A 21,977-nucleotide genomic window follows, 5' to 3' on the forward strand; every position below is an offset into this window, starting at 1 on the left:
TCTTAGGAAGGACAAGGAGGCCCATAAATGTACTACATGTGAACTAACTTCATTCCTCCTTTAAAGATACACTTTCAGTACACCATTGATACATTAGCAACGACTCAGTGAAAGATTTGAGGTACAAAACTTTAAGGAAGAAACAGTTTTTCTCTCTTTGCACATTCTTTAGGTTATACATGATTCAGTGATTTCTTCAACTGTCTCTGACATTTGTTCCCAAGTTTAGTTATTTTGAGGACAGTTCAAGTATTCATCACTCAATGAATGCAGCTTTTATAGCAATCATGCTTTCACTGAGTATGGAAGACAAACCTGCAAACAAAAACTTTCTGCCCTAGGTGATACTTTGAGGAGCTGTGTGGGTGTGACACTCTGGGGTGAGGGACTCACTGCAGCACGTCAACCCTGGTCCCTAATCAACATGTGGAAATAATACAAGTTATGGAAGTGAGGCAGAACAGTGTTTGTACATACTGCTGCTTCCCAGAACATTGGCTTATAAGCTAAAACACCATGGCATAAACTTAGACAGTAGGGTTTTAAAATTCACCACTAATTAGACTGTGATATGTTGAGTCTCTTTTATTTCTGTATATATATTCAAGTAAATGCTTTACTTCTTAATACTCAAGCTATAAACCTTCTGCAGTAATTGAATTACAGACAAAAAGGTCCATTTGCCATAGTTGCAGTAATTAAGTAGTGAAGCAGTTAATTTTGAACAAGTGTGAAAAGATGTCTCATGGTCACAAAGGATTGGAAAGAGAAAATGTTTTTCCAAGGCAGCATATTGATTTGACACCTCAGAAACCTGATACTCTGTCCTGCTAAACTACATTTAAATTAATTGTTTTTAAATTAACTTGCTAGTTTCTCTTTTGCTTATAAGTCAGATGAGAATCATACTAAAAGCACAAAGGAAGCTAGGCATCACCTACAGTGGACTGACCTCCTCATCCATGTGTCTTTGAGCTCCTGATGTTAGCCTCTTCATATTTTCTCTAAGCAGAAATGTACACATGTAGTTTGGTTTCTTTTAAATTGGAATCATGGTATATAACTGTGAGCACAATGAATTTAGTAGGAAAAAATAATTGATTTTTTTCCATCAAGTTTTGGTTTATTTTCTTAGTTTCTTTCTGTTTTAGTGTTTCTCAAAGGTGGTTGTTGTTTTGTGAACTTTTGTATTTTATAAGCTACTCTCTAATGTGTTCTATATATCTGTAAAATTGCTTTCATTTAATAAGAATGGAAGGTAGTGTTTTCTTTTTTAGTTAAAAGAAAAGTCATTTTTTAGAGGAGAACTTATAGTACTATATGGATATGTAATCACAGTTTACTGTAATGATGTCAGATCCAGTGGCATATGCATGACTTTTCAGATTATCATTCCTTAAATTTGAACTTCACATGCCCTTGACCCTTACTGTGTGCTCACTACTGAGGTGGCATGTGCTGCCATGCTATAGTCAGTCTATCAGCATGCTGAGTGCTGATTTTGTGGATGAGTGTCAAAAGTAAAACTTTTGGGGTCATGTTCAAACAATACCCTATCTTTTGATGGGGTGTTGTGTATGTGAGCATGTATGTGCACATGCATCCTATTATTTGGAGGCCAGTAGGACAACTTGGATGTATATTTTAAGGTACCATCTAACTCCCCCCTCCCATTTTGGTACTGGGCCTCTCAGGGGCCTAGAACTTGCAAAATAGCTAGGCTGGCTGGCCAGTGAGCCATAGGGACCCAACATGGGTTCTGAAGCTCTAACTCAAGTCCTGTGTTTTCAAGGCAACCACTTTATTGACTGAGCTATCTTCCTAGCCAAGTGCAGCTAGGATTTACAATACGTACAGATCTATCAGTTCTACACTTTGTAGAGTGTGCATATATGGTTGTGTTTCTTTGTATTGCCCATATGGACTTCAAAATCATAGTTCTTTTCCATTAAAAAGTTCTTTTCAGAAAACTTACTGTGGTGACTGGAAAGTGTCAATCAAGGATTACACATTGTCCTTGTGATTCAGTTAGAACCTGCTGTTTCTCCTACTAACAACTTCAAAGGCTGCTTGTTATCAAAAATAAGAGCCTCCCTGTTAGTGTATGATGTCAGTGTCTTTCCTTCTCAAATTAAGAAATTCTTACAAGTAGTGACTTCTTTTCTTTTTTTTTTTTTGATCCCCCCCCCCACACACACACACAGGGACTCTCTGTGTAGCTTTGGAGCCTCTCCTGCACTTTCTGTAGGCCAGGTTGGCCTTAAACTCATGGAGATTCACCTGCCTCTGCCTTCCTAGTGCTGGGATCAAAGGCATGCACCACCACCACCCGGCTAAGGAGTGACTTCTTAGATAAGAAAATATTTTAATAACCAATATAGTGTCATTTATAATTTCTAGTAGTTGTAGAGGGACTACCTCGATAAAGGGAGGTTGTTACAAGATAGGCTTGGGTTTTTTGTTTGTTTGTTTTTTATTTATTTGCATTGATGTTTTGCCTCTGTAAAAGTGTTAGAACTTGGGGCCACAGATAGTTGTTAGCTGCCATGTCAGTTCTGGGAATTCAACCCAGGTTCTCTGTAAGTGCAGTCAGTGCTCTTAACCACTGAGCCATCTTTTTTTTTTTGTAATGGCAGATACATGTCATCATTAGACATCTGCTGTAATAGAAAATGTGAAAGATTAAGTCTATATTCAACTACATAAAATATATTTAAATATAAGACTTTAAGGTCTTCATGCTTTCTTCACCATTGCAGTTTGCTATGTCTCACATCTCCCTGAAGGAAAGGTCTTTCTGTGATATGATGGATGTTATTAGTATGGCATGCTTTTATGCCTCCACGAAGGCAGAAACATTCAAGGAACAGCCTGAGACTAAAACTGATAACTCAGGCGGCTGGATTTCAAGGAACATTTGTCCAAAACTTAGGGGTAGGACACCCAACTAAACCATTAGTGTCAGCAATGAACAGGGAAGTGTTTTTCTAAGAACAAAGGCATATGCATTTGGCATTTGTTCAAGAATAACTTTGCATAGATTTATAATTTAAACTGTAGTATTTTGTTATCTCTCATCAAAGTCTGCTTGTTAGTCTATCTCCTGCTTTTTTTTTTTTTTTGCCTCATTTTATTATAGACTAGGGGGCCAAGTAATGCCATCAAGGTAGTGATCCTTGTTTTTAGTTGCTTTAAAATATAGATGATTGGTTAGGTGTTTTGGAAAGTGAAAGTGGCCATCATGAAAATGCAGTGTAGGTTCACTAAGGCTTTCTCATGGCCTTTGACAGATCGGTAGCAGAAGTCACAGTGCAAACTATAGAGAAAATGAAGAATGGAGAGAAAGAATTTATAAGCTTTTAAAGGCAGCATACTATGTAACAAGAGGCTGCTGCCAGAGTCCTGGCTTTAAGGAAATTAGGAAGTGTGTCTGACAGGAGAGTCTCTGCAGAACAAATCCACTACTTGGTCAGTTTGACAGCTTCATATTCCTGGTCCATTTACCCTGAGGGTATTTAATCAGCTGCTTTCTCAGGAGAATGTTGGAGGTGGTAATGTGGGGGTCAGCTTTAAGGTAGTTGCAGACTCACACAAACAACATAAGCACAGAGACTTCTGTAAATGAAATCGGGGGAAAGAAGAGAGGGGGCATTACAACCAGGATCAAAACTGTGGCCCAGAATGTGTAAGTATGAGATAGATACATCTTTCTTTTCTTACCCTTCTTTTCCTTCATCAGCTCTTACCAGCATTGGTACTGGGATAATTCAGTTATCCTGTCATGAGTAATGGACCCTGATTTCCACTTCTTGGTCACTTACTTTCATGAACTGTAAGTGACGTCTCCCATATGTGACGGTTCCTCATGCCCCAGTGCATTTTGACTAATACTCTGGGCAAAAGTCCCAGAAACCACACACACTGTCATTCAACTTTCCTGATTGTTGTCTTTACAGGTTTCTAGCCAAAATTCTCAATGCTGGTTTTTGTCCCTACCTTTATAACCACAGGGTTGTGTTACTTCTGCTACTTGGTATCTTGTCTTTAAAATATTCAGCGAGAGAACAAATAACTTTGAGAACTGTAAACTGCCCTGAATAGACCTTTTTTTTGGTCTTTCTGTCTCATTAAGATAATAGAATAAAATTGCCCCTTAGGAGCTTTTCCTGTATTGATCAGCTCATTTCAGAAACTGAGTGGGAAGAAAAAGCTAAGCTGTCACTTCTGCCATCTTTTATTAACAATAAACCTGGTAATTTTTAACATTAAAAACAATACTTTAGCCACTTGTGTCTCACTAAATGATACAAATTCAAAATACTCTGGGATTTATAATATAGTAAGACAAGTGTGACTATGTCTCTAGTTACACATATTTTATATAGTAATCAGTTGTTCAAAAGGGATTCAAGTTTTATATCAGTTCAGAGACCAATAATGTTTAATTTAAATAAGCATGGTGGTGCTTGACTGTAATCCCAGAACTCATGAACTATATAATGAAAGCCTGTCTTTAAACACACACTCATGTGTGCATGCAAAGTTCTATATTAACCTCTTACAGATCCAGGTTTAGAGGTCTTTAGTGGGGTTTGGACTGTAAACACAGTCCCAATACTCTGCAGCTTTTCTTGCAAACTTCAAATATCTGTTTCCTAGGAATCTAAATCCAGAAGTGACCTGGAGATGAATTTTTGCCTTACTTCAATTTGAGCAGTAGTGGGTTCCAGTTTTAATATGCTATAGCCATTTGCATTTTTTTTCTCTCTTAGAATGGTGTCAAAGGAATTAGTTGGGTTTTTGTTGATGTTGTTGTTGTTTGGGTTTTTTTTGTTGGTTTGTGTGTGTGTGTGTGTGTGTGTGTGTGTGTGTGTGTGTGTGTGTGTGTGTGTGTGTGTGTGTGTGTGTGTGTGTGTGTGTGTGTGTGTGTGTGTGTTAGAAACCTGGACAGTCATTTCTTACTGCCTTCTCTCTCTGAGACAGGTCCCAAGAATCATGGTTCTAGGTTGGAACAGTGGATCAAGACCTTTCATATTGCCAAGTGAAATGGCTGTCACTTTTGCATCTCCCTCTTCCCAGTGCACGGATTTTCTTCACCTCACATGATATTTGTAGTACAGGAGAAATTGTAATTGGGGTTCTATATAACTGTTTGCTAAAATACCTTCAAGATGAACCCTAAAATTTTTTGAAGTTGGTTTAATAGACTCCTGGGTTATATGGGAAACACTAAAATAAGTCTTACTAGTAAGAGAACTTATTTAATTTTTATACTAATTTAATATAATCATATTTTTATATATTATATGACCTATTTTTATGTTATTTTATATAATAAAGAATGGAAAAATAGCCCAACAAAATAACTGGATTCTATTAATATTTACTTATTTTAAAATAATCATTAAATCAACGATTATTTAATAATGCAGCTCTTAAGGCAGTGATTTAATTATAGTTAAGCTTATAATATTAATTATGGTGAAGTTGAACTATACTGAGTCACAAACACTTCACTTATTAAAGGAAGTCCCAGGTTAAAGGTGACAAAGGTATTTACCATTTTTCCCTTTTCTCTTTCTTGTTTGTGCTTTGTTTCCTTATTTAACTTATGAGCTCTGTGATCCTTAGAGGACTTAGTAGAAACCTTTTAGAGTTTAATCCTGTTTTAAATGTGTTATAGCAGTAGTGGAGAACTCAAATCACTTAGCCATGGCAAGTGCTGAAAAGCACTGCAGTATTGCCTCTAGGTTTCTAGGGCCCCAGTCTTATGCATGCAGTGTCCCAGCTTTCCTGGCACTCATACTGGGCAAGTTGCTCTGTGTGCCTCTGTTCCTTACATCAGAAATTTGCTCAAGTACAGTTCCTATTTCAGTGTTATTTGGGGAATTAAATAGTTTAAAAATTAAAAGTTAGAGTGGTACCTGCAATATTGGTAACCTGAAAAAGGAAAAGGCCTACATATTGTTCTCCAAAATTTCTTGGTCATGTTTTAGAATTCTGATTTCAGGTTTGCTCTAAGTCACCTTTATTTCCAATAAAAATGTAGTGTTCCTCCCTTGCCTCGGAAATAGCAAGGACTATAGTTGCATGCTACTGACACATAAACATACCATAGGAAGCCTTATTAAAATGTTAAAAATTATTTTTTCTCAATACAGAATCTAAGAAAGCACACAAGAGTTTAAGGTATCTATAATTAAGATACAACTTAGTGAAGGTATGCAGCATTCAGCATTGTAGCTAATTTCTAAATTATAGAATCTAGTGGTAATTAAACCAGGAGGAAATGTAAACATTGTGGAATAAACACATAAAATTACCACTGCAAAAGACCCACCTATACAGATTCAATTGCAGATAAACTTCCATGAGTATATAGGTTGTTGGTGGAGCTTTGTCTGTACCTTCTGTGGGTGTGCTGTGTGTGTGTGTGTGTGTGTGTGTGTGTGTGTGGTGGAGGACTGTGTATAGGGAAGGGGGCATTCCCTACTACACTTCAGTTGTATCTGTGGATACAAGGTCAAATCACAGCATCAGAGTGATGAGATTATGAAGTTAGTTAGACCAACCTTCTTTTTAAAAAAAAATTATTTTATCTATTATTACTGTGTGTGTGTGTGTGTGTGTGTGTGTGTGTGTGTGTGTGTGTGTGTGTGGCGGGGGGAACACACATGTGTGTGGAGATGAGAGAACACCTTGCCAGAGTTGGGTCTCTCCTTCCACCCGGGGTTCTGAGATGGAACTCTTAAAGTTATCTGGCTTTCAGAGGAAGTCCTTTTGCCCACTGGTCCTAAAACAACCTTCTGATCTCTGACGATCTTCCAGTTATCCCACTCTATTAGGTTACTGGTTGTCACTGGGCAGGTCTGACAGTGAGTCCTTTTCTTTCAAGGTAAGCCAGGATGAACACTAATATTGAGTGTACGGTTCATCCCATGTTCTCTGCTTCTATGCAGAAAGGAAGTCTACAAGTAAGGAAATGTGAGTGTGAGAATCACAAAATGTCATTATATATTTCACATACTCCTCTATTGTCTTTGACCACATTTTCTTCTTCTTTCTTGCTTTTCTATAAATGCCTTCCCAGTTTGTAATTCAAGTCTGAGATTCAGGAATTGTCCAGCCACCTGACTCCCTTCCAGTTAGTATAACCCTTAGGAAGTTGCAGAACCTATCCCAGTGTTAGGTAACAACAGTTAATTTTGCTAGCACCCAAATGTAAAGTTGGAGCTGGCAAAATTTTACCATGTCAGAAAGCACTTGGAACCTAAGTTCACAACAGACAGTGCCTTTAACAGTGTCAGGGAGTTTAGCTGTTAACAGTGGCTAAATATGGGTCATGAGAGAGAATAAATCTGAATTCATCCTGGTATGGATTCATGTCTGAATTCTCCATTGGCTTTAGTGTCTCTTAGGTGCCCACATGAGGAGACTATAGCATAGTATTATATCCTCCCTGTTCTCTCATGCTTTAGGACAAAGTTGTTGCTCTCTATTATATGCTGCCTAGTTCCACAGTAGTTTTCTTATGTGGGTTCTATCTCACCAGTGAGTCTTTTATTGCTTGAACTCACCTTTATAACTAGTGCCATTTCCTTCGATGTGAGTCCATGAGCAAGTCTCCAAATGTTGACACAGGATGGAGAGTTGTCTCAGCAGAGGCTCTATAAGAGTTCACCTGAAGCCCAGGCTTGGAGTCATGAGAGCTAAGGCTTGAGAAGCAGGGTTCTCTTCACTCCAAGACAAACCTTACCTTCCTGTTCCAGAAAAACTGTAGCATTATATAAAATGTTTCTGGCATTTACTATTCGATTATGAGCAAGGATAGGTTCGATGTATTTTCCCACCTAGATTGCAGGTGTTTAAATTTATGTCATTTATGTTCCTTTTTTCCCTAAAATTTTACCCAAACTTACTTTACATTTTAAATAATTTTACTAGTATACATTAGTTGTACCAAATGATCAGTTCTCTTGTAATGTTTTTATACAAGCATATAATATATTTTGATTATATTTACCCACCTCTATTGCTCTCTCTTGTCCTCCTTCCTTTCACCTCCTGGTCCCCTTCCTATTCCCAAATAGTCATGCTTCTACTGTCGTGGTTTGTTTTCTTTAAATCTAGACTCCACATATGAGAGAAGACATGTAATATTTATCTTTATGAATCTGGGTTATTTATATAACATGATGATAGCCAGTTTCCATTTATTTTTCAAATAATATACACTCATTCTTCTCTATGGCTAATAACCCATATATATATATATATATATATATATATATATATATATATATATATATATACATTTACCTATTCTTAATCAGCCCATTTTTAAATCTAGCAAATATTGAATATGTTGCTCATGGTGGTTCACACCTTTAATCCCTGCAGTTAATAGGGAGAGACAGGTGGATCTCTTGAGTTTTTTGTCCAGCCAGGTTTACATGAGTTTCAGGCCAGTCAAGGCTACTTAGTGAGAGCCTGTTTCAAAAAATAACAAAGATATGCTATGGATTTTTGCTTTTATACTTAAAAAGTATTTGCAATAAGTGTGGGAAGCTGCATGCTCCCTTGGGATTATATGCTAGGTTTCCCTTTCCTGCTATGTTGCCTGTGGCAATAACAAGCTGTTGTGATATCTATTAAACTGTAAACTATGTACTGTGTACAATTCTGAATTTAGTTCAAGTAACTGGAACTCAGGATGTTTTGTCAGCCCACCTATCATAACAATTAGGTGGAGATGCATGTTCACTCCATCAGTAAGACACTTGAAAGATTGAGTACTCATGGGCCATTATTCACAAGGACATCAATACTTACAAAATGCAAAGCACAGACACAGGAGCTCTCTGTTCTGGATTCTTTCTGCTCCTCAGTGTATTCATATGGCCAAACCCATGGTGATTCTCTTAAGTATTGAGAGACTCTAATGGAATGCCAAAAACAAGGAAAAGATTTTTTGAAATGGTGATAGTTTTTTTCACAAAGTAAATATATTGATTAAATACCACAGTCCATGATGCAATTCAGATATAAGTGTTTGGGGCTGAAAGTACAAAACATTTAAGGCTGTGACAGTCAATGGTATTTGAAAGACACTATAAATCTCTGTGTGCTTCTCAGGTGTGTTTATTCCTGCTTTACAAAATTGAATAATGATATGTAAATAAATGAATATAATAGGCTTTACACATTACATAGTGATGTAAGATTACAAAGCAGCAGATAAAATAGCAACTTGTGGTATCAATGGCAGTATTATAAAATAAATTTGGAACTTAATAAAACGTACTCAAATTTCCAATTGTAAGGTACTTTTTTGAAATTAAAAGTTTCTAAGATATGTCAGAAAATGACCTAATTATTCTATTATAATCTATGTTTGACTAAGTCAGCACCAACTAGAGTCTCTGGTAGCTCTGAGTCCCTGTTGTATTTGTCCAGTCAGGAACTCTTGTGGCCTTGACTAATCAGTATCTGAGTGCAACACGCCCTCCTGTGGTTTTTGCACACACTGCCATAGGACATATGGAAAGGTATAGTTACAAGAGACTGGATATTCCAGTTAGAAAGGAAAGAAATTAAGGAGCAGTCATCTCAGTAGACTAAGATCACTACTTAAGGGGAGAGTAGTGTGAAGTTTTAAATTCCAGATGTCTTTCCCTAGTTTGCACAGCTCCTGAGTGTATTACAGGGAACATTTACTCATTATACAGGAACCATTACTTTTCTCTTCAAATAGGAAGCTAGAAGATACAGAATTGGCCAGCAGAGGGAGCAGATTCATGTAAACTAGGCTATAAAAAAATATAGTCCAAGATGCCTCAGTGAACAAGAATCCTCACAGGTGCAGCTTACAGCACTCTCATGCTTATTACAGAGAAGAAACAGAAGGACAGGGCTCTGGGTCAGATTGAAATTTGTATCCTTTAAATTCTCACTTTGCAATTGAGGTTTTGTTTGTTTGTTTGTTTGCTTGCTCTCCCCACTCCCCCGCTTTGTTTTGGGTTTGGATAGTCCTGTGCAATAATGAATAATGAATTTTAAAAAAAAAATGTTATGCATATTACTAAGAAAATTAAAACATTTTCAATATGTAGCCCTGGAATTAGGGTATCTTCCGGTCAGAAACCTAAAAAGGCTTTAAACTGAGGAAGCTGTCATAGAGTGAGTTATGAATGATTAGAACAGAACACTGTTAGGAAGAAATCATCAGGAAGTACTGCTTGTTTCATATGTACTGAATCAGGAAATAGTAATATATTTAAAAAAAACTTGCCAAATGTAAAGTATAAATCATGGCTTTCTTCTGAACTCTAGTTCTATAGAAATGAACAATAGCATCCTGTGCATCCTATCAAAATTCTTTGGCAGATGTGGGCTGTTATGGTATCAAGTTGACGAATTTCACCAGTTTTGTGAATAAATGCATATCCATTTATGATATGGGCTATCTTATGAGCACTGGGCAGTTTAAAGTTGAGTAGCACTTAACTTATCTTTCACAAGATTTATACATGAAGGTAAACAGCAATATGTCAGAGTATAAAAAAGCTAACCCCTAACCCATTAAAGGTGCTGAGTCACTCATCAAGACACTAGAGTATTTCAAAAAGAAATGAGAGCTCTTTTCTATTTTTTAAAAATGAGTAGTTTTTTCCCCTTTGTAACTATTTAGGCCAAGAAATTTTGTGTTGTACAGCAAAATAAGTGAGCTGTCATGAAATTATTTACCATCCCTTTAAAGAACAGTAGCACAGAAAAAAGAATTTCCAATTGTTTGTGTAGGTTGTTGACTTGAAAATTCAGTCCTTATGATTGAAGACCATGATGGATGATGAGACACACCTAGATTTTTTAGATAATTTTTAAGCTTTACAACTAAGTCATGTAAAATAAAAGCAGTTCTTTTAAACTTTGATCATTGTGTGTGCATTTTTGAAAAATATGTGTAATTACTCCTTAAAGTCAAAGAGCTCACATAAACTACAGAAGATAAAGTAGTCAGAATTCAGTAATGGATGCTGGAGAAGAGGGCAGTCATTTCTCCAGTGAGATCAGAATTACTCATTAGGAATTATTCTTTCCTCATGACTGCTATAAAAACAATTTCCAAATAAAATCACTAGATGCTTTAGTTGATGATTTGAATGGATGGGTACTAGAAATTTCTGAATTGGGTCACAGCAGGGTGTGATAGGGATGGATTAGGAAAGTAATGGAGACAAAGGAGAACAAAATAAGATGGAAGAAGTCCCCTGCTGGAAACAGCCTTAATTCCTTCATTAAAAAAAGTGTTTGCATAGAGTGTGCCTGGCCCCTTGTCAGACCCTAGCGCTGTCCTGGGGAAAGTGCAGCTCATGCTGTCTGTCATGGACCCTATGATGCAAAGAAGGAAACAGGCTGTTCTGTGTGGTACATCACAGCAAAGCTTCTTAAACCTCTTCCATTTGCACCTTTTTTTCCTCAAATTTTTAGGTGATGTTTGCTATCTAGGAGTATAAAATAGGTATACAAAACAAGTATTTACTGATAACAAATCATGAGTTCATTTTAAAGCATTTTTGTATAGATATAATTTTACCATTTACTAATGACAAGAAAATAGTGATGATGTATGTATATGTCTATTTCTGCATAATTAAATCTTGGTTGACTAAATACTACAGAATGGAATATATTTAGTGCTTTACATAGTTGATTTTTTTTATTTTATAATTGTCAGCATTAAGAATGCTAGCTTGCATAAACATATAGGAGATAATGATAGAAAGATGTTTAGGGGACATTTCAGAAATTGTTGGAAATTCTATCCTTGATCTCAAGTCAAAACTCATTTTAAAAAAATGAAATTCAAGTTAGCAACATAAAAAATACTTTTAAAAATCCAACATTCTAATAATATAATCAAAACATGCCAATTTGATACTCAAATGATGAGGAATAATGGTAAGAAAATGAGGAAAATGAAAAGAAATGTTTTCTCTAGTTGAACCATTATGTTTATACATGAGCACAATGCATTTTATATATAGTAAAAACACCACAGTTCCTAGCATTGGTGCTTGAAGGAGCATGTTTGTTTATACTGCATGCAATGACATGTGTAGTACAAAGTATGTATACTTTGTGTCCAGAACCAAGACTGTGATGAAGTCACAATGTAACATGGTGAGCATTGCCAGAAACAATGTGGATTCATTATGTACATGGTTGATTTTTCAATTAATTTGGTTAGTCTCTGTTGAGAAACCTTTCAGTGTGGCCATTTTTTTTCATAGCAAAGAAACCTTGATAGCTTTAAAAGCAAGCAGGAACTACTAGGTAAGGGGGTTTTGTAAGTTATGTAAAGATAGGAGTTTGGATTTCTGCTTTAGTATTTTAAGAAGTTGTTTAAAATAGTCCATGGACAGATTGATTGGGATGTAGAAAACTGATAATCAGTACAGCTTTAGCTGAGAAGACCAGACTGATGTGCAACATATGTATGAAGTTGAAGGGAGATCTTGGTAAGAAATTGGATGTAGTAATTTGTGGGGAAAAGCAGAAAGGATATGCATTTTTCATATATAAATGTGTAAGTGTATAAGAAAAGCAGATAGATACAGCTTGTAAAATGTTTCTGAGTATTTATGTGAAGGTAAGAGATGCCTAGGCGCTATTCCATAAGCTTTGGCATATTCCTCAGGGGTGGAGTGGAGGCAGAGGGCTGGCTCAAGCAAGGTAACTTCTTTGAGAGTCTAGAAAACATTTGAATCAGTGAAGTAGAGAGCTGAGTGCCTATGGCATGATTAGAAAAATCTGCTTGCTCTCTATAAGGGGTTATTGTTGAAGGTTAGGACCATGTCAGTTCACCACAAGGCGGGCACTGTGAACAAATAACTGGCAAGCAATTCTGCATAGGTGCTAGCTTGATGGCTTTTGTATACACAGAGACCTGTCAATCTGGTCTGGAAAGACCAGTTTATACAAAGAAAGACTTGGTAAAGGAGGCTAGGGATTCAGAGAACTCTCAAAGAATTGTATCTAGACTGAATACAAAGAGATTGATGCAGCAAGTTGTTGACAGTTTGTCAAAGAAACTAAAGGTCGCAAAAGGTAGCTTCAAGGAATGGAAGGGATTGATGTTGACCTGCCTAAGAAAGGAAGTTTTGAATTGGCAGACCAGCTCAGTATTTGACATGTTAACCAGGAAGCAAGGACATTCTTAGAAAATGTCATATTGTGGCAAGAAGAACAGTATGGAAGATGATTCAAAACTGAGGCTCTGGGGTTTGAAGACCTACATTTGAATTCTAGCCCCATCATATGCTGGCCCTGTAACTGTGGGTTGCATTAGCTTTGTCATTCATAGTTGTTCTGTTGTTTAAAAGTGATGATTATAGCTGGGCGTTGGTGGTGCACGCCTTTAATCCCAGCACTCGGGAGGCAGAGGCAGGCGAATCTCTGTGAGTTCGAGGCCAGCCTGGTCTCCAGAGAGAGGCTTCAAAGCTACACAGAAAAACCCTGTCTTGAAAAACCAAAAAAAAAAAAAAAAAAAAAAAAAGTGATGATTACAGCATCTTCTAAAACGTTTTATTAATAAAGAGTTAAAGGCTGTAATTAATGAGGAGTTCATTTAGTAAAGTTTGTTGTTGTTATGAAGCAGCATTGATTAATGGTCGAGAACCACATTCTGAAACCAGACTCTTAATTTCAAATATTGGCTCTACCAATTATGTGCTCCTGGTATGATTTATACATTTTATTTATGGCTTACCATGTGATCAATAAGGTTTCCTTCTTGGGCAGCATAATTGGACTCTACTCAAGTGACATGTGTCTAATGAAACTTTGGTTAATTTATGAGGGATGAAATATTTCTCTGTATTGTATGTACTTCGGTTTTATTATATTTAAGAAGCAGATAATACCTATCCTTTAGTTAAAAGTGTTAATTAAAGTAAAAAGCTCTTAGAATGTGGTACATAGGAAGCATGTATGACCAGTTGCCATTATTATTATTCATGCTCTTAATATTAATAGGAACGGAGGAGAAATAAATTTTCTACAGAGCACATTGGGGCTAATAAGACAAGTATGTAGTGGTTCACAGGTAAACACTGAAGACCAACCTTAGACTGCAGAGTTTTATGGAAATGTGAGGATGACACAGGATTAGCCAGAAACGCAAGAATTACTCTAGAGAAGAAAGGTGCTCTAGAGATTTAGAGCTTGGGTTGTGAAGAACAGAACCAACGATAGGAAAAGAGTACCAGTAAACCACATCCCATAGGCTGTGTTCTGAGAGAATAATGGAAAGCTGTTAACAAATGGCCACAGATAGGAATAAAGCTACTGGAACATGTTTTTAGACTGATATTAACAACTGTGTGGAATTAACTTTGACTTATCACATCTATCACATTCCTTTGCTAACTTGTGTCTTTTCTCTCTCCTCTTGCACCCTTCCTGTTGTTTTTTTCCTTTCTGCATGTTTTCTTTCAAGGTTTCTTTCTCTTTTGCTAACAGAACAACACAGAAGCATAACAAAGTAGATAAGTCCTATTTCTATGTTCAATTTCATCTGTTCTCTAAGTGCTCCTCTTTGTCTAGCACAGGTATCTTTGCTCTGACTGATGGGGTAAAACACAATTGGCTGGGACAATCATTACACTGAAGAGTTTCTGAGAGAGAAATCCCACGAGGTCATAATATTACATGCACTAGATGAAAATATTGTCTATACAAGGGTAAAAAGCTACAGCATTGCCTTTGTGTATGTGTGATTGATTGAAAGTGGTGCACTGGAAAGCAGGTGGCATGAGCAGGAGCTAGTGTAGTACGTGAGGCGGGCTGGAGCAGAGAGGACAGGCTGCAGACTGCAGGCATGGAAGAGCACAGAAAGCATAGCACAGAAGCCATGAGGAAGGATGAACAAAAGCAAACGGGAAGTGCAGAGGACATCGCAGAGGCAAAGGATGAGTGGAACGGGAGTTAAAGTGAGTGAGGTTGGACAAGACCAAGACCACAGACAGGCAGGTCCCAACTGCACTGATAATGGGGTAGGAGGAAACACCTGTAACCATATTTTTTGGTGCTTCATCTTCTTTTCAATGTGATAATAATGACCTAAAAGCTAATAAATGCATCTAAATAAAAACCTTTGTTAATATGTAAACTAAAAAGTATTTTTAAGCCAATCGAAGAGTAGCAATTTAACAATTAAGAACGTAAACTCCTCTACAAAATACTAGAAATAGTGATGGTTGCATTGGAGCATGGGTAAATGGGGATTACAGCCAAACCTGTTACTGACTTCTTTGTCTAAACAGCTCTCCTTGCCAATTCCTCTCTCTTGGTGCCTTGTCTCTTTCCAGATAGATACTGTCTTGATATCTGTACCTTAGAGCAGCATTTTATCTTGTTAGGCTTCTCCAAGGATAAGGGTCACGAAGCTGCAAGTATTAAAAGATCTTAAAAATATATTTTCCATCATGAAGTTTGAGAAGAGACCAGCACAGTGGTCTCTTTTCTTTGACCAGTAGGTGCCTTGTTACTCATGAAGAGCATACAGATAACATCATGACAGAGCTGGTTTCAATATGATGAGTTTACTGCTTTTCAGTAGGGAACATTTAAAGACATTCTGCATAAACTGTAACTGCATGCTTCTAAAATGAGAGTATTTATTGAATGAAAATTTTTCCCACTTTATCTATAGTGTAGGATTGTCATTAGATCCCAAGAAGTAATAATGATTATCATTTGTAGGACTTTTATTTTCAACAAGTTTTCATCTAATTGTCATTTGGAGTCATCAGAGACATGGTATAGGTATACTTTGTGCCATGAATCCTCAAATCTCTTCCCTCACCCTTAGTGTGCCCCTTTGGTTTTCTAAGACTTTTAAGCTATCTCTTGTTCTGGAAATGTACAGGGTTGACACTGAAAGGCTTCCTCCTCTTTCCCTTGCTAAGCACTTTGCTTAAGTTAGATTTTCTGGATCACCTCTTCTACCTGTTAACTGTGTGGCCCTGGGCAACGTACTTAACTCTCAGTTGCTTCAGTTGAGATTCACAGTGGTTTCTTCTTTGGAATGTTCCTATTAGGATTGTGATGATAAATATATATTGCAGTTAACACCTAGCAAGTTAAGTATTGAATACTTTTTAGTTTATTAGTAGTGTTTTAAGAATTTTTTAGAGTATAGCTTCCTGAATTATATGTGGTAGAGTATAGGAAGGGAAAATATAGTCATTACTGTTTTTTAGGAACTGCTGTGTGCTCAGGGACTAGGCTGTCATTTTCCCAAGAGCTATGTTCCAAGAAGACCCTTGTAGTTATCTGAAACTATGAACAAGTCCAATATTCTCTATACTAGGTTTTCATTATATATTTCCACCTGTGACAAAGACTCATTTGCACATTAGGTATGTAAAAGATTAACAATGATAAAGTGAACAAAATTGAATAATTATGATATATAATAAAAGTATGGATATAATGAACACTTCAATACATTTAATAAAAGGTGTGTTGTCAGTGCAATATAAATGTGTCAGTTGCCTCTTCATTGACAGGCATGATTTCTCCAGCAGTATGTATGTTGTTAATTCAAACTGACTTGCCAGTCTGTACCACCATCCTAACTTAGAGTAAATGACCTGTTATCCCTCTGGAAAGTCTATGCTAACGCTTCAGAAGCCTGAATTCCTTCTGGTGCAGTATGCTACCATTGTCAGAATACAGTTTTTCTCATGTTTTTCACTTGTAGATTTAATGTCTTTTCCATCTTAACTAAGCACTTCTTATTTGCATTGTTGCCATAGCTTGCAGTTTGAGGTGTAACAGAAAAATTAGCATAGATTTCTCTTTTCATCACAATTTTATGACTAGAAAGCTCACCGTTATTATAGACTTAGCTATTTCTGCATAGGACTTTCTTTCCTGATAATTAAGAACGTTTACCTTTTCCCTTAAAAGAAGAACTTTACAGCTTCTCTTTGGCATGGGTTTTGCATATCTCAATCACTAGCATCACTACTTACTTATATGCTTCCTGGAGTCACTATTAAAGTGAAAGTTGATTGGAAAGAAGTGGGCACTACTGAGTCTAGCTCTATATGATATTTGAGATAGCAACCCAGTGACTAATACACAGGTAGTGTTACAGAAGGAAGACATGATTTTTATTCTAGGTAGGATGGAGCTGAATGACACACTATTTCCTCATGCTACCTAATGGCTTATAACTTATAGTTTATTTCTGGAATTTTTCTCTGTAATTTTTTCACCTACACTTGACCACAAGTAACAGAAACTAAGGAATTAAAACTGATCAAAGGAGACTCAGAGTGAAAGGGCTTCCATAGTAAGGCCTTAGAGAGGGAGGGCCTATTTGACAGTGGCCTTTAAGGATGAGCAACAACTTAGATAGAAAATGGGATTTCAGGCTAAGAAGGAGCAAGGCCTCAAGGTTGAAGTATTAGTTAGCTTCTACAGAAGCAGACCTCCTGTGAAAGACTGAGAGAAAATTGGCTTGGTTTATGCACTAGTAATAGAACTGCTATTTCTTCACAATTGCTTTCTGACTGCAGAGTAGAGAAAGATGTGAAACAGCGCCGTCTTCCTTCAGGTTAGAATGTGTGTTGCTAGCAGAGTTCTTGAGCCACCCCTATCTTCTCCTGTGTCTGAGGTTCCATCCTTAGGGTTGGAATAGGGTTTTATTAGACATCAGAAATGTTTAGACTCCTAAAGGACCCTATTCCACAGAGCTAGCGTTTTAAAGGAGGAAGTGTACTGATGGTCCACACTCTAAGACAAGGTGATGGAAAGAGTGAGAAGATCTTTTTTCAAACATGCTGTCTTTGGTTACATGATACATGCCAATCAGACAAGGAAAGGATACCCTCCCTTTTCAGTTTTTGGAGTTGGAGATAATGTCTGCAGTCTATGGACTACTGAGGAATGGGAGAAGCATACCTTTCCTAAGCAGAACCTTAGCTATTTGTGAGTGGGTAGATGCTGCCGGTTAAAGCTATTCTGCTTTCATGTGGTGTGGAAGGAAATGATTTGCTGTGCTGACACTGAAGGGGAGCCTCTGAGTCTGTGTGCTGGGCATTCTGTCATCTACCAGCACAACTACTGTGGAGTTTTCACAGGAGGAAGGATCAATGTGATGACTAACTTCACAAGTAATTGGTTACAGAGTGAGACATCTATTGCCTGCTGATAGTAAATCTGTTTTCCTTGCAGTTTTTGGCTGCCTTTAGTGTTGTTTTTGTTGTTGTTATTGTGGAGTTTGCTCATGAGATAGGTCCTAATTTGGCTTGAAGAACACAGTTAACTGAAGTTTTCTTTACCATATAAAATTGACTGACATTAAGGGAACTGGACAGATAGTTCAGTGTTAATAGCCCTTACTACTCTTACAGAGGCCTTAAGTTTGATTCCCAGCACCTCACAACCACCTACAACTTCAGCTCCAGGGAATCCAATATCCTCTTCTGGCTTCTGTGGGCACCTGTTCTCATATGCACACACATGCACATAAATGAAAGTAAGAAAATATTTTTAAAAGGGTTTTAAAATAATAGAGTAATGCTGAATTCAGTACAGTGGGTATGTATTTTGGGACACTTATGCCTATAGAAAATGGATACACACTGGAGGCATTGATTTTTATACATTAAATAAATATTCAGTGCTTTGATTAGAGGTATTTATCACTTGGCAGCCTCAGCAGCAAAGTTTTGATCTCATTTAGTCTTTAAAGTACTGAGCCCATTGATCAAGTAATCTAACATTGATTGTCTACAGTCACAGAGGATAGAATAACCCCCATTTGAATGAATTGAATCCATCAATTGCTTCATTTATTGCATATAGACTGCCAGCTGAAGTTGTTCTTCTTTGAGAAACAGCAGCCAGACTAAACTATTGGGGCTTTTAGCAGTGATAAATAGACAAATCAATAGATGGATAGACAGACAGATAGCAAGATATTCTGTCACTACCAAACTTAATAAAATTTCCACCTTCTTGTTGAAGATCAGTGGTAGTGTTTCAGACTTATGCTTCCTTGCCTTTGTCACTCCTATTTTTTTAACTCTTCCTTTGATTCTTCTTTATTTGTTACTGCTTTTGAGAACTATAATCAAGAACATCATTATCCCCTGCTGTTTTACCTTCTTTGTACGGTTTAAAACTAGACTGATAGGAAATTAAAATCTAGCTCATTAGATAGTTATTACAACCGTAAATTATTAAAGTGTCCAGTTCACAGCTGGATGTGTTTTCCACCTTTAGATTACACTTTTGTGGCAAGTCCATCTGAGATGTACTACCTACAGCTCACTAATTCGTGCATTCTTCTGTCATGAATGCTAAAATTAAATGTCCTGTTTTGTTTCTGACACTGTGCTGGGTTGCTGGCCCTATTTTCCTCCAACTTCAGGTGGCTGTTGGTTTTCACTCACCACAAGCCACCTTGGTCTGTATATCAGAGTTGGACAGTTTTGATTCCCCTTTCCCACTCAGGAAAAGAATATCTGAATTTAAAGAAATGAAAGAAATGGTGGTTACTTTGAAGTCACCATACTATACAAAAATAGTGTATCACTACCACAGTTAAGTACTGGGGTTTGTATAGCTGTTTGAAAAGATGCTTAAACCTAACTGATTTAAGTACTTTGGTATGTCAGGAGAAAGACAATGTCTTGAACCATTATGAAAAGGCTTAACAGCAGAGGAGAGTTTATTTAACTTATTATAATTCAAAGGAAAATATGATGAAATTACCAATATAAAATCACTGTATATTTCTGTGTAAAGAGAATTATTTTTGAAGTTATCATAAACAGTATAGTGGGGGCTGGAGAGATGGCTCAGAGGTTAAGAGCACTGGCTCCTCTTCCAAAGGTCTTGAGTTCAATTCCCAGCAACTACATGGTGGTTTACAATGATCTTTAGTGGGATTTGATCCCCTCTTCTTGTGTAAAGGCATACTTGCACAAAGAGTACTTATATACATACAATTATAAAACTCTTAAGTAACATGTGGACTATATAAAAAGAGTGAGAACAGATCATGCAGGATGAGAATGAAGGTGAACTTCAAGCCACATATTAATTACCCATTAATTTGATTCAATATTCTATGAATATTGACCTATTTATGCACAGATATATAGTAGACCCTCTATTTGATTCATCCAGCCTCATAAATATTCAAGGGAGAAAACAAAACAAAACTTGCATCTATGGTACAGGCTTCTCTGTCATTAATCCCCAAAATGTATAGTAGAGCAATGATTCACACAGTATTTACATTTTGTTAGATGTTATAATCTAGAGATGACTCAAAAATAGGGAAAGATGCTTCTGTTTATTACTCAGCTTCATGTCACTGGCAAAATCAAGTTAAAGGGTGGAAGATCACTGGTCATGTTCAGTCTGTAGTGACTGGCCTCATTACTTTGTGCCTGTGGTGGTGGCAAAGTACACAGTTGTAGGGGACAGATGCTGGAAGACACTGCTCACCCTATGGCAGTCAGGAAGCAAGGAAAGATGAAGGTGTAGGTTCCCATCATCCCCCTCAAGGGCATTTTTCCAGTGATTATCTTTTTCTATCAGGCCATTACTCCAGCCCCCACTGTACCATTTACGATAACTTCTTCACAACATTGAGTCTTTGAGAATATTTAAGATCCACATATAACAGTGTGCTTGTGTAAAATACTAAACCATTTTATAAGAGATTTGGGCACCCTAGATTTTACTATCTGTGAAGGGTACTGGACATATATGTTTGTGTGTAGGATAAAAGCTTATTATATGTAAAACTAATAGCATAATGTAATTCACAAGTCTAGGGGCTAAAATACGCATTTCTAAAGGTATTGGCAATACTTTGCCATCTCCAATTGATAAAATGCTTAAGCATATGGCTTCCCATTGATTTCTTTTACTATTAAAATATGTTATCCCATAAAATATTGGGTCCCAAATATGGGTTTAATTACCCCGCAGACAGCTTATCCTGAATGATTAATAAACCACAGAAGCAACCATTTCCTTTGCTCTCTGTATGGCAATGGTATTTTTGGAAACTGGGCTGCCTGTGCCAAGCTTTATGTGTAGATAAAATGGGAGTTGTTAAATGGTCTATCAATTCACAAGAAATCTTTGTTCTTTTATTAAGAACATGCCAGATAACTAGTTCCATTTGAGTTTTCAATAACTTCTTGTGCTCTTAAAGCAGCCATACGAGGCATATAATTACTTCATTCAGCAGAAATTCTTGCTACAAAAGCCACAGGGACACTATTTTGCTTCTTTCTCCTTTCCTTCCTCTTCTTCCTTTCTTTCCAACTCCTCCTTTCTTCTCCCCTCCCAATTCTCTCACTTTCTTATGTTTGTTTTGTTTTTGACCTAATCATAGACAGATGCATACTTTATGAAGGTTTTTTTATCAAAGGGACAATTTATATTTCCTGAAAATGCATATTTTTATGCTGTGTTCAATTAGAGACTTATTTCACTGTACATCAGCAGTGAGGTAGTTGAGTAAATTGCAGTATCTTGGTATACTATACCTAATGATTTGAGTTGATCCCTGGAACTTGTATGCTGGAAGGAGAAAACCAACTCCTGCAAGTTGCCCCTTACCACCCCCATCACACACACAAATACAATAGAGAATTTCAAGGGTGCCAAATAACATAGTTCCCAAGGCTACTGAAATTGTTAAAGGAGATTGTTAAGCAGTTAGAGGGAGATGATGATTAACAGAATAGTGAAATGGGTTTGTCTGTATGGAAATTTAGAATGGATAAAAGTGACATTCTTGGAAAGTGAAGAGAAATCTGGGTATTTTAAGAAATGGTACTGGTACGGTTGGCTAACTATTCAGGATAATTGAGTAAACTAAATCTTTACCTTACTATTTTTATTAAAGTATTCTAGTGTCAAAGATGAGTCAT

The 21,977-nt window shown here is 36.9% G+C and overlaps 1 protein-coding gene across 11 annotated transcripts in view; it reads left to right on the forward strand.

Annotated features, from left to right (window-relative positions):
- The window catches only part of Bbx (BBX high mobility group box domain containing), a 247,239-nt gene that overhangs the window by 134,040 nt on the left and 91,222 nt on the right, over positions 1-21,977 (forward strand). The window lies entirely within an intron of this gene.

Source organism: Cricetulus griseus, chromosome 4 (genome assembly GCF_003668045.3).
Source record: "Cricetulus griseus strain 17A/GY chromosome 4, alternate assembly CriGri-PICRH-1.0, whole genome shotgun sequence".
NCBI classification, from domain to species: Eukaryota; Metazoa; Chordata; class Mammalia; order Rodentia; family Cricetidae; genus Cricetulus; species Cricetulus griseus.